The 13,875-nt window shown below is 45.4% G+C and overlaps 1 protein-coding gene across 1 annotated transcript in view; it reads right to left on the bottom strand.

Moving 5' to 3' along the window:
* SPATS2 (spermatogenesis associated serine rich 2) overlaps positions 1-4,192 on the bottom strand; it is a 161,552-nt gene extending 157,360 nt beyond the window's left edge. The window contains exon 1 of the mRNA XM_077483352.1: positions 4,033-4,192. The gene's annotated coding sequence lies outside the window, so the exon portion shown is untranslated. The remainder of the gene's footprint in view (positions 1-4,032) is intronic.
* Positions 4,193-13,875: the final 9,683 nt, after the last annotated feature.

Below are 13,875 nucleotides of genomic sequence, written 5' to 3'. Positions count from 1 at the left end.
CATCGCTGTGGTGTGAACCCAGCCTTATAGTGCAAAAAAAAAAAAAGCAGATCCCTATAGCAATTATGTGCTCTTTCTGTACTATAAAGGGCTCATTTTCTTTTTTACTGCCCAATTGATCGATTATGAAAATAGTAATCGATTAATTTCATAATTGATTAGTTGTTTCAGCCCTAGTCGCTTCCACCCTGCTATAGTATGGAGATGGGTGAGGACCATCTTCCCCTCACTCGTCTCCATACCCAGCCACAAACAGGTCACGATCGCCTGCGCCACTGCCAACGGCTCCGGTAAGCGGCAGAGGGCGCGGGAGGGAGGTGGCCCCTCTCCCATCGCCGAAAACAGTGATCTTGTGGCGAATCTACTACAGAGACCACCATTATCATGAACAGAACTGCCGGCCGAAAAGATGGATACCTCGGTATCCATCTTTAAACTGCCAACGTATATGTACAGGAGCCGGTCGGCAAGTGGTTATAAATACTTTTTTTATATATAAATTATCCCATTCCCTGTTCTCAGCTGTATAAGGCCCCTTTCACACAATCAACCTGCCCGTTTGTTTTTCAGGTGGATCCGATTGGGCCACCTATTGACTTCTATGGGCAGGCGGATGTCAGCGGAGATGTGTCCGCTGACACCCACCTGCCATCCGATCCGACAAGATCCACTCAAGTCAGACAGTTGGCCATACATTCACCATCCATCCAGCGGATGGAATGACAATGGACAGGCTGTCCGATCGTCCCATAGAGAACAGTGGGGCTCTGACAGGTCTGTCCCTGCACAGTGAGCAGAGATGGACCTGTCATCCACTTGATCAGCAGGAATCAACGGAGTGATTCCCAACTGGGCTAGCGAAGTCCACCCAATGGATCCACTCCGTGTGAACCCAGCCTAAGTGCTAGGGGAGGCTAAGCAACAATACTGTACAGTGATCTTATCTTCTCATTTAAAGGCTATGAGGGGGGTGAGGAGAGAAGTCAGCGGAAGTCTAATCACTTGAGAACAGTTTTCAGTAAAGAAAACTGAGCAGGTTGTGCTCTCCTGCTTAATGTGGTCAGATTTCAATAGGAAAGTAACTGTGCTCTCTTGCTTAGGGTGGTCAGTTTTTAATAGGAATGCGCAGGGGACTAGTGGGAACACCAGGGATTTCACATAAAGGAAGCAATACAAGGAGCACAGCATACATTCTCATACAAGTACATGGTACAGCAGGCAAATATCAGGAATATAAAGCGTTGGGGTAAATCATTCTTTAAATCATATAGTTATTCACATATAGGAACTTTTTTTTTTTTTGTATAATGCACCGCTAAAAAAAGTCCTGCTTGCTGCAATTTCAGTATTCTGCGTGAAAACAACCATACGTTGTATTATCGTCAATTGAAATGCACCTTCCATTATTAATGGAAAGGTACCCTCCGCCACAATCAATGGAAATCCACTAAAAACGCACTGCGTTATTTTATTTATTTTTAAGTACATTGTCTGAGTCACGTCCATTCTTCCCCTGTGACCAGGGACCAACACATGTAAAATGCGTTGTGTTGCATTTTAAACGCAACACACATTTTCAAAAATGTGTATCACATTTTAAAACGCATAGATGTATATGTGCATTTAATACGTTAACTTCTGATTTAACCCTTGCAGTGCAAGGAAGGAGGAGCACAGCGGGGATATTTTTTCCCAGCCCGATAACATTAAAGTGAAATTTAAAGAAATGTTTTCTTTATAATAAACATGACATACATACCTGCTCTGTGTAATAGTTTTGCACAGAGCAGCCCCTGATCTCCATCTGGGTCACCCGCTGGCACTGCCTCCTGTCCATTCATACATGGAGAATGGCTCGGCCACACCCCCACACCTTCCTCATTGGCTGTGACAGTACAGCTAACGCTGCTCTTAGCCAATGAGGAGGGAGAGATGAGGCTCTCATGGACATTGCTGGATTGCAATGGGGCTCAGGTAAGTACCGGAAGGTGCATAAAACGCGTGAAGGTAACGATCCTTCCACCCTATGACCCATGTATGACAGGAACATATAAAGACATTTTTTGCTGACCCAGGGCCCAGTCATCCCTCATATGAAGAATAACCAAACGTGCATGGCAGAGGAGAAGAACAACCCCTGGGCATGTGTAGGGTGCAGCCCTGTGTGAGGGGGCAGAGAGGGAAGCCAAGCACCGCGTCAGGAGGCAGCGAGGGAAGCCGAGCACCGCGTCAGGAGGCAGCGAGGGAAGCTGTGCGGTGTAGTGGTTAGCACTCTCGCCTAGCAGTAAGAAGGGTCGCTGGTTTGAATCCCAACCACGACACTACATGCCTGGAGTTTGGATGTTCTCCCTGTGCTTGTGTTGGTTTCCTCCGGGTACTCCAGTTTCCTCCCACAATCCAAAGACATGCAGGTAGGTTGACTGGCTTCTATCCAAAATTGGCCCTAGTATATGAATGGGGACCTTGGATTGTGGGCTCCTTGAGGGTAGAGACTGATGTGAGTGTGCAACGTACGGGGAAAGGGGCAATTGTAGACACTCACTCAGGTTGAACTGGATGGACTGGTGTCTTTATTCAACCTTACTAACTATGAAACTGAGCCCTGTGTCAGTGAGTGAAGCTGAGCCCTGTGTCAGGAGGCAGTGAGTGAAGCTGAGCCCTGTGTCAGGAGGCAGTGAGTGAAGCTGAGCCCTGTGTCAGGATGCAGTGAGTGAAGCTGAGCCCTGTGTCAGGATGCAGTGAGTGAAGCTGAGCCCTGTGTCAGGATGCAGTGAGTGAAGCTGAGCCCTGTGTCAGGATGCAGTGAGTGAAGCTGAGCCCTGTGTCAGGATGCAGTGAGTGAAGCTGAGCCCTGTGTCAGGATGCAGTGAGTGAAGCTGAGCCCTGTGTCAGGATGCAGTGAGTGAAGCTGAGCCCTGTGTCAGGATGCAGTGAGTGAAGCTGAGCCCTGTGTCAGGATGCAGTGAGTGAAGCTGAGCCCTGTGTCAGGATGCAGTGAGTGAAGCTGAGCCCTGTGTCAGGATGCAGTGAGTGAAGCTGAGCCCTGTGTCAGGATGCAGTGAGTGAAGCTGAGCCCTGTCAGGATGCAGTTAGTGAAGCTGAGCCCTGTGTCAGGATGCAGTGAGTGAAGCTGAGCCCTGTGTCAGGATGCAGTGAGTGAAGCTGAGCCCTGTGTCAGGATGCAGTGAGTGAAGCTGAGCCCTGTCAGGATGCAGTGAGTGAAGCTGAGCCCTGTCAGGATGCAGTGAGTGAAGCTGAGCCCTGTGTCAGGATGCAGTGAGTGAAGCTGAGCCCTGTGTCAGGATGCAGTGAGTGAAGCTGAGCCCTGTGTCAGGATGCAGTGAGTGAAGCTGAGCCCTGTGTCAGGATGCAGTGAGTGAAGCTGAGCCCTGTCAGGATGCAGTTAGTGAAGCTGAGCCCTGTGTCAGGATGCAGTGAGTGAAGCTGAGCCCTGTGTCAGGATGCAGTGAGTGAAGCTGAGCCCTGTGTCAGGATGCAGTGAGTGAAGCTGAGCCCTGTCAGGATGCAGTGAGTGAAGCTGAGCCCTGTCAGGATGCAGTGAGTGAAGCTGAGCCCTGTGTCAGGATGCAGTGAGTGAAGCTGAGCCCTGTGTCAGGATGCAGTGAGTGAAGCTGAGCCCTGTGTCAGGATGCAGTGAGTGAAGCTGAGCCCTGTCAGGATGCAGTGAGTGAAGCTGAGCCCTGTCAGGATGCAGTGAGTGAAGCTGAGCCCTGTGTCAGGATGCAGTGAGTGAAGCTGAGCCCTGTGTCAGGATGCAGTGAGTGAAGCTGAGGACTGTGTCAGGATGCAGTGAGTGAAGCTGAGCCCTGCAGCATCCTCCAGGCTCCCTGTACAGCACAATGGCCGGGCACCTTCCATGCACAGCCCTGGGATGTGAGGGGGAGGCCGTGCCCACCGAGCGGCTGAGGGGCGGCCCTGCTGGCACAGCACTGGAATACCGTGATTAATGGGTGAGGACGGAGCGGGCTAGAAGATGCTGAATTGCAAGTATCCCCCGTGCAGCTTTATTACCCTTCCAGCGCCCGAACACGTCCCCTTCCTGAGGCGCCTGCGTGACCGAGCCGCTCCGAACCGACCTCCCGTGTCTCCGGTGCCGTGTCCTCTCGAGCGGTAGAAGGTGGAGAATCCTCACAATAGGGGAGGAGCTACGCTTCAGCCCAGGGGGGGAGCGCAACGGCTCCGACCAACAGAAGAGCCGCATTCCAATGCGCGCACTGGGGGGGCGTGGTCCCTCACAAGAACAAAAAAATAAAATTGAAAAAAAAAAGCCAGGTCGAACACCGGCTGTGAAAGGAAGGATCGGATTGGACGGCGTGTCCGGAAATTACCGAAGACTTCCGAGGAGCGACGGAGAGAGCCGAAGTCTGCTACTGGACCGTCCGATGTTGGGAGGAAACGAAACGAGGGGATTGGATCGTTTCGTTTGCTTTATATGAATGGAAACATGAGCTCATAGTGGGGAGGATTACATTCATCGCAGAGCCACGTCAAATAATAACAGTTGCAAATATTTCAGATGGAAAAGCTAAAAAAAAAAGAAATTCTTAAAGGGGGGTCTGTCCACAGAAACCTTCCCATATGTGTTCATAGCGCCTCACTATCCCCTGTGTGGGGCCCCTTCACATCTGCCTGCATTTACCACGCTAAAACCCATATGCTCAGTGCGTCAAAAGCACGTATACACGTTCACACCATGCCCACACATGAATCACGCAGAAACACACTGCGATTCAGACTGCATGCAAAACGCACTCCATTTGCGATCTACAGTGGGTGTTCTTAGAGAGTTAACGACACCCGAAACGCAGGTTGCAAATGCATTGCGTTTTCCCACACTGGATCGCATGGATCTTTTGTACCATACGATCCGGTTGCAGGTTGTAGTACATGCACTACTTTTGGTGTAGTTTGCTGCGCTTTTAGCTTATTAAAAATGAATGGGCTGAAATCGCACCACACAGAACCACGTGTGAATTGGAGCGTACAGCTCGTTCTTGTGGGATTGATGTGTGGACATGGTATGAACCGACCCTAATTCTATGCAACTTCTTAATATCTTTGTGTTACATTTGTACACAGCGCATTGGATGCTTTTGAAAAATCCTGTTGCTGCATCAGATTTACCCCCTCTTCATGACCAGGCCATTTTCTGCGGTATGGCACTGCGTTACTTTGACAATTGCGCCATCATGCAAAGTTGTACCCAAACATTTATGTCCATTTTTTTCCACAAATAAAGCTTTCTTTTGGTGGTATTTGCTTACCACTGCGTTTTTTTGTATTTTTTGCAGTATAAAACAATGTAGCGTCGGGCTCCTGAAGAGCACGCAATATGTTTTTTCAAAGTTAAAACTTTCCACAAACTACAGTTTGGTTTGGGTCTATTCTGTCTAAATTTGACTTCTGTGTCAGTCTGACTGGACTGTGAGATGTTCAGCCTGGCCGCAGGGGGCACTATCTCTGGTGGCAGGCATGGAACTATGGTCTGGTCAGGTGGTGACACCAGTTGTTGCTGACCTCCCAGATAGAGAGATGCCACTACGTCTGCTACTGAGACTGTTGAGGAGACCACTCTGGAGCAGATGGACGCTGCTTTCTGCCACCGCTACGGAAATTACTATGCCTCCTTTGGAGAAAGTGAGGCACACAAAGTGTTCCCGGAGTCGACGTAAAGTTCCGCCACCAAGTCCGGCTGGATCCAATCGGCGGAAGAAGGTTGCTTCGTAAAAGAGTCTGACTGTGAGTACACCTTTGGTTAACTATTTACCGGCAGAAGAATACAGAGACTCAGAGTTAGAGTCTTTGGCAGATATGGAAGATGAGGACATTTTGAGGACACTGTTATGGGCTGGAGGGGATGATGTAGCCACCACTTGTACAGATGTTTCGGACTGGCTATCTCTAACCTCAGTGGATGGAACTCCGAGGGTGCGGAAAATGCCATTACGGTAAATGTGACTCTCCCTAAACCCGTGAATTTGCCCACACTTAAAAGGGACTCTGCCACATTGGTACAATGGTCCCCAAAGTCCTGCATACCACCCGGGGAAGGGAGCGCCCAAAAGGCCTTTTCACCGGAGCTTTATGAATGGTTTGTCGGATGTCTACGGCATCGGAGCTACGGTCGGCACATCTATGAGGACAAAGTGGTGCTGCAGACTGCATAAAGACAGTGCTGTGTACTTTATCACTACCATGGATGCACAAGGAAAAAATTAAATTTTGCCTGATCCCCGTTTTTACTGGTGAACTATTCCCGAGTCAAGACTTTAAAATTTGCAAAGAGGGTTTCTCTTGGTCTTTGCCTCTGTAATTTTTCTTCAAGTTACTGAACTTTGGGGTAGTTAGTCAGAGTCAGTCACATAGGGGATGGAACATCCACTCTGTCAAGAATACTTAAACTGTTTTTAGGTTAAAGACTGCACTTCAGCGATGCATACCACTAGGTGGCATGAGTCGGCACAATTAATACTGTTTTACAGAGAGAGAAAAAAAAAGCAGTTTTAGAAATTTAAGAGGTTTTAGAAGCTAGAGGAGAGGAATTCACGGAGATTGGTGGAATCCTGCTTTCTAACATGTTCTTTTCTTTTTCAGGATCCACTGGAGAGCATCTATCAAACCGCCAGAGAATGGGTGGGTTAGATAGACAGGCTTGGGTGGTAATTGTAATGTAATTGCAATTCTGTGTTGCTGCAGTGTGTACAGTGTAAATTTTACTGTTGCTTTCCTTCCCTTTTTTCCATTTCCCACCCCAACTCAGGTACTCTAATTTGTTTTTTGATAGGGCCAGTTGTTAGTTCTGGGTTTCTTTTTCCTGTCTTTCCCAGATGATGGGAACATAGTCTAAATAAGCGGGGGCAGTGTGTAGCGCCGGGCTCCTGAAGAGCCCGCAATATGTTTTTCAAAGTTACAACTTTACCCAAACTACAGTTTGGTTTGGGTCTATTTTGTCTAAATTTGACTTCTGAGTCAGTCTGACTGGACTGTGAGATGTTCAGCCTGGCCGCAGGGGACACTGTCTCTGGTGGCAGGCGTGGAACTATAAAGAAATATTAGAATAACCCCGCTCTACCATAAACAAAGCTACTATGTAAACTAAAAGAAGGTTGCAGCAAGCCACCAACATAGGTGCAAACCCCACCAGGGTAAATAAATGTAAAAAAATCAATAAATTGTGTTGCGCTTCCAAATAATTAAATTAAAGTGCCTAGTGCAAAAAATATAAATGAATCACGTGTGTATGTGCAAAACTATATTGCAGGGGTAACAGACCCCACTAAAATAAATTATATCATAAATGTAGCCATCCCTCAAAAAAAGGAATGAATGCAAATATTCAAAGTGCCTAGAGCATAAATATACACAATAAAACTATAAATATCTGTAGATCAAATAGTATAAATAACAAACTCCATATGTGCAATAGTAAAGTGCAAAAAAAAATAATAATAGGCAAATCCAATCAAGTGCATTAAAAACAAGTGAAATCAAGCAAACAAGCAGATGAATAAAAAAAAACGTGGATCAAACAAGCAAATAAATAAAGTCCATAAACAGGATGAAGTTTGCTGATATTCAGTGACTTATTTAGGTACTTCTCCAGTGAAAATATAGGTGAAAAATAACCCTCCTGTGCCTCTTCAGTGTTCACAGCACACCAGGTGAAATGGCCCCTTACCTTACTGCTGTAAGGTAAACAGCAGATTAGAGAGATCCAGGGAGTGTATCCCTTTCCTGGCGGATAGTAATACCCCACATGCCTGACGCTAATCACTCGTTCATTTTCATGGAGATCCAAATTATGGGTTCTCTTATCTTTACAATTTTGGGCGTTTGCTCCTCTTTCAATTTGAATGTGATGTGAAAAAGGTTTCACATCACAGTGCTAAAACAAATAATACAGTGACAAGTGCATAGACAAATGATGAACAATCTAACAATCATTAAATAAAAAATGAATATTATAGTCCAAAATGGTGAAATGAGTAAAAATGAGGATGAGAAAGATATTATGTGAGTCCCATAACACAAATCAAATCTTATAGAGAAAAAAATTTAGAAGTCCACAACAATAAATTGATGATCTTCCAACGTAAAAAGGTGTAATATGAAACGTCAAAGATGGTGAATCCTTAAGGTGGATAAGATTAAACACTCTTACCGGAACACATGGACCTGGATATCAGCGACACCAAATCACGAAAGCCTGGGTATCCAGATTAGTGGCTCTCCCAGATGGATACGGGGACCCAGGATCTCCGATGGTGTCTCCGAACAGCCTCGTAGGTATCGACCGGACTGGAGGGGCAGCTATCCAATAGGAACACCACGGCAACTCTCATCCAAACATGGTATTTAGGAAAAAAGAGAAGGAGGGCTCCGATAGTGCAGGTCAAAAAAAGTAGGTTTATTTAAATCGACATACATGGAATTAAAAAGTGATCACAGTGAATAAAAAGCAATGTGGGGAGCAATGAGCCTTGTCCCATGCGTTTCGTCCTAATGGGACATCTACAGGGGCATCTAACTGCTCCCCCACATTGCACATATATATAGATATCCTTAAAAACCACATATCCAATCAACATTGATCAATTAAACATGGGTGTAAAACAGCCTCCGATTGGAGGTGGGATGGTCAGCTGTTCACTTGCATTCCAAACCTTGATCGGAATGGCCAAACCACCAAGTAGAGCGTGTGCGAAAACGGTGTGGCTTCCACACGGTCCAGGCCACGTCAAAAAAGCCAGCGAAAATACCCTTACAATCACATGACTAGCGATGGGAGTGTTTAAACTTCACTATGTCAAATAGGGGTGATTCTGCGTGTCAACAACGCGGCACTGCACCACGTAAGGAACATAACACCATGCAAGAGACACATGACAGCGCCTCTAACCTTGAGTCACATGACCTGTAAGATGTCAGCCTCGTGACGCATCATGCCACGCAGCTGTTTATCAGGGATACACAGCAGCATTGATGGTTCCTCACGTGGTGGCCATTGTGCTGGCTGCGTGGCGTGATGCGTCACACGGCTGGCGTCTTCCGAGTCACGTGACTCAAGGTTAGAGACGCTGTCATGTGTCTTTTGCGTGGTGATGTGTGTCACATGTTCCTTACGTGGCGCAGCACTGGGTTGTTGACACGCAACATCAGGGATGCAGACGTCATCAGGAGGGGTTTCATCTTCGGACACCTCCCTTCCTTTATACCATGCGGTTGCCTGGCAATGGTATCTAACAGCGGCCATATTCACACTGGATCAAGTCTACTACGACAGAGAATATCAGACTTCAGACAGTGGTATCATTGATGATTCAGTTAATTAATAATGTAGCAAAGTCCCGGGGCCCAAGAGGCCTAATGGTGACCTCAAGGGTTAGGGAGATCTGACATTCTTCCTTGCAGAGTGGGTTACCAGGCATGGTGGGTGTGATGCAAACAAGAGATTTATTGTCTCTTAACAGAACTGGGGGAGAGAGAGTTAGGGCCAGTACACCCTGGAGTAGATGCAATGGTAAATGGCAGACTCCGAGACTTCTATAAGTTGACAGCTATACAGTGGAAGGCCTCCAGCCAGATAACACTTCTGTATAAGTAGGACTGCTGTCTACTATGGCAACTAATCTTGCAAAAGTCGTTAACAGTAGTTGTACATAACTCTTGGTAACACAGAACAGTCCTTTACTTATCTCACAGTATCTCACTGTAGAGCTTCACTCACTGAGCTCCCAGTCTCTCACTAGACTTCCAGATCCCAGTCATCACTGGATCCCCTGAGCTCTTTCGCAGTTATCCCATTCTATAATCATCAAGCGTTACCACCGCTACCCTTCTGGGTCCCTGGCTTGGCACTTGATGATGCTTTCCTACTTCTTCACCGTCCCGGCTGATGAGAAGACTGCTCAGGTACTGGCTTCAGCTTACTCACAGTAGTCTACGGTAACAAAGTGGATGGGCCCTTAGTGGCGACAGCTTCCCCTCTACCTCTGACCACAACTGGCTCCCCGTCCGGTTGAACCTTTTAAACTTGGTTGGACTCCAATCCTGCAGTCCCAACCCTACGCTGCTTCTCCTGCTCCAGGAAAGGCCTCAGGCAGCCTAGCAGCCAGGTGTCCCCGGGAAGGGCTTCAGGCTTCCGACCTAGCAGCTCTGGGTGACATAACACACGTCAACCCAGACAGCCTTCAGGTGGCACAGAATCCTAATCACCTGACTGAACCATCTAAATAAATAGGCTCTCCCAGCAGGCCAAAGGGATTAAAGAAAACCTTGCCTATTGGCTGAGACACCCAATCCATTCATAATCTGTCCTTGCTATGCACCTGTCTATCTAATGCCACCAGCTACAATGCCACCTAGTGACAGAAGAGAAAAGTGAAGCAATTCCAGAATTAGCGGAAAATCAGTGGATCTCTTAACAATTTGCCAGGACAATTATTACCTGGCAAACTAAATTGGTTAGCAATAGACATGTGCAATTCATTTAGTTTCAAATTTGTTTTTTAACAAATTTTAACAAATTAGTTGATTCCGAAATTCGGAAATTGGAAATTTCGGAAATTTGAAAATTTGGGAAATTGGAAAATTCTAAAATTCGAATTGGGAAATTCTAAATTTCGGAAATTCGGGAATACGAAAATTAGAAATTAGGAAATTCGACATTTGGGAAATTTGGAAATTTTAAAATTCAAAAATTTTGAAAATTTAAAGTCCAAAAATAAGAATGAAAATCTGAAAATTCAAAAGCATGATAATCGGAAAACCCGAAAATCTGAAATAATAACTTAGCTATTACTAACTATTAAATTATAGGTATTGGAATTTCCTTTCAAATTTGGCTGTTAGTGAACGTAACGAGTACGAATTTATACAAAGTTACGAATTATATGAAATAACGAATGCTGTATCTAAATGAATGGAACGTAATGATCTAATAATAATAAGTAACCATAATAATAAAACATGTTATTATTATTATTATTTATTAATTTGTTCCATTCCATTTGTTTAGATGCGGCATTCGTTATTTTGGATAATTCGTAACACTTCAGATAAATTTGTATTCGTTACGTTCACAAACAGTCAAATTTGAAAGGAAATTCCAATACCTATAATTTAATGGTTAGTTATTATTAGTTAGTTATTATTTCGATTTTGCTGATTTTCTTTCTTTTTTTCAGATTTTCAAAGTTTCGGATTTTCGAAATTCCAAAATTCGATCATTTGAAATTCCAAAATTCGGAATTCGATATTTTGGAAATTAGAATCTCTGAATTTTAGAAAAAAGCAAAAAAAAAAAAAGAAACGAAAACAAACAAATTTTTTGTCAGAGCACATGTCTAGTTAGCAACCCTGCCTAAACACCAGGGTGCTACATCAACATACACCCGACTGAGGCCATTATTCTCTGCAATATGTATGTTTAGGCCCCCTAGTGGTCAGGCGAAGATAAGTAAAAAATCCCAAATTTTGTTGGGCAAACCACACATTGTAAAGGGTTCATTTTAACCCAGATATTATAATGTAAAACTTCATATTTAGTAAACATGAGGCACGAATATAGGTTAAGCATCCTAAAAATAAACCAAGAAGAACTACACAAATAATGTATGAAAGTATATAAAAAAGTTTAAAAAATATAAAAAAAGTATATGTATAAAACCACTATGGATCCATATTCCGATAAGCCCCTGGCCGTAGACCCCCACAACCAATGGCCAGGGTTGTGGAGACAAGGCCCTTGTCCCCATCAACATGGGGCACAAGGTGCTTTGGGGAGGAACCCAAGGCACCCTCCCCATGTTGAGGGCAAGGGACCTGGTATGGTTTAGGAACGTGCACCCCCTCCTTTCCTGGCCTGCCAGGCTGCTTGATCCGATAAGGGTCTGGTATGGATTTTGGGGGGGACCCCACACCATTTTTTAAAACATTTTGGTGTGGAGTTCCCCTTAATATTCATACCAGACGCGAAAGGCCTGGTATGGACCGGGGGGGACCCACGCCAATTTTTTAAAATGGATTTTTATCTATATTGCGGGGATCCGGCAATACATTACAGTCGCTAGCAATTTTAAATGAAATTTTTTATTTAGAAATGTAATTTTGCTGCGGCACAAAAACACATGACAAAGATGCACCACTTTACAGGCAGACTAAGAGGACCCCCAGGGGCAATTTCATTGTTTCACTTTAAGCATTATTAAAATCACTGATATTGAAAAACGTCAGTTTTAAAAACTTTTTTTTTTGCATTGATACATGTCCCCTGGGGCAGGGCCTGGGTCCCCAAACAATTTTTATGGCAATAACTTGCATATAAGCCTTTAAAATTAACACTTTTGATTTTTCACATTTGTGTCCCATAGACTTTAACTGTGATCGCATGTTTGCACAAATTTTTTGTCTGTTCGCATGTTCTGGTGCTAACCGAACCAGGGGCTGTTTGCCTCATCCCTACTAAAAAATGAATTCACATTTACCATAAAATATAGAAATGTGCTACAGGTTTGCACACCTACACACTACTGCAAACTTACACACACATGCATGCACAAGTACAGTTGATTCATAATAGATAACACCACTCACACACACATTGTATACTACTAGTCAAAAGTTTAAGGACATGCCCATTTTTCCCATTTTTATTGAAATGTAAACAATATAAATCCAGTTGTAGCGAGTGCCCTGACCCCTAGAGGCCTAATGGTGATCTCCAGAGTCAGGGAGAGCTGACATTGTTCTTGATAGAGTGGGTTACAAAGCGTGGTGGGGGTAATACAAGCTGAAGTGATGGCGCCAGACACTTTTTGAATGCAAAGAGATTTATTGTCTCTTGAAGAAGAACTGTGGAAGAGAGGGTTAGGGCCAGGGCACCCTTAAGTAGATGCAATATAATTGGCAGACTCCGAGACTTCTATAGGTAGACAGCTATACAGTGGATACTATGTCTGTATAAGTAGGACTACTGTCTCCTATGGCAACAAATCTTCTAACAGTCACTAAATTTAATTGTACTTAACTATTGGTAACACAGAATAGTTCTCCTCACACGCTACAGTCTTTCATTGTAGATCTTCACTCCCTGAGCTCGCAGTCTCTCATTAGACTCGGAGACCCAATCGCCAAGGGATCCCCTGAGCTCTTCCGCTTCCATTACTCAGTATCTTCTTCAAGTGTCACCCTCGCTTCCCTGCTGGGTCCCTGGCTTGGCACTCACAGATACTCCTCAAGTGTCACCCCTGCTGACACGCTAGGTCCCTGGCTTTGCACTCTTTGAAGTTTTCGCACTTCTTCACTGTCCCTGGCTGGTGAGAAGACTGCTCTGGCACTGGCTCCAGCCTACTCACAATGGTCTCAGGTAACAAGTTGGATGGTCCCTTAGACCCCTTTCACACTGAGCCGCCCCAGGTGTCAGCGGTAAAGCAGCACTATTTTTAGCGTGGCTTTACAGTCGTTTTAGTGGCGCTATTCGGCCGCTAGCGGGGGCGGTTTTAACCCCCCCCCCCGCTAGCAGCCAAAGAGGGGTTAAATCTGCCTGCAAAATGCCGCTGCATGGTACCGCTGCCCCATTCAATGGGCAGGAGAGGTGGAGGAGCAGTGTAGGAGTGGTGTATTTACAAAGAAGCAAAGAAGCTGCTGGCAGGACTTTTTGTGACACCCTGCCAGCGCAGCGCCCCAGCACTCGGGCTTTCACACTGGGTTTGAAGCTGAGGCTTTTTTCAGGCGATATGCAGGCGCTGAAAAACGCTCCCAGTGTGAAAGGGGTCTTAGTGGCGACAGCTTCCCTCTACCTCCGACCTCAAATGGTTCCCCATCTGGTTGAACTGTTACTCTCAGGGCCGGATT

The sequence above is a fragment of the Lithobates pipiens genome, unplaced genomic scaffold (assembly GCF_037356315.1).
Source record: "Lithobates pipiens isolate NorthernLeopardFrog02 unplaced genomic scaffold, aLitPip1_a1.2 Scaffold_16, whole genome shotgun sequence".
NCBI lineage: Eukaryota > Metazoa > Chordata > Amphibia > Anura > Ranidae > Lithobates > Lithobates pipiens.
Note: the sequence above shows the minus strand (reverse complement) of the source record. Positions and strands in the feature narration are given on the sequence as shown.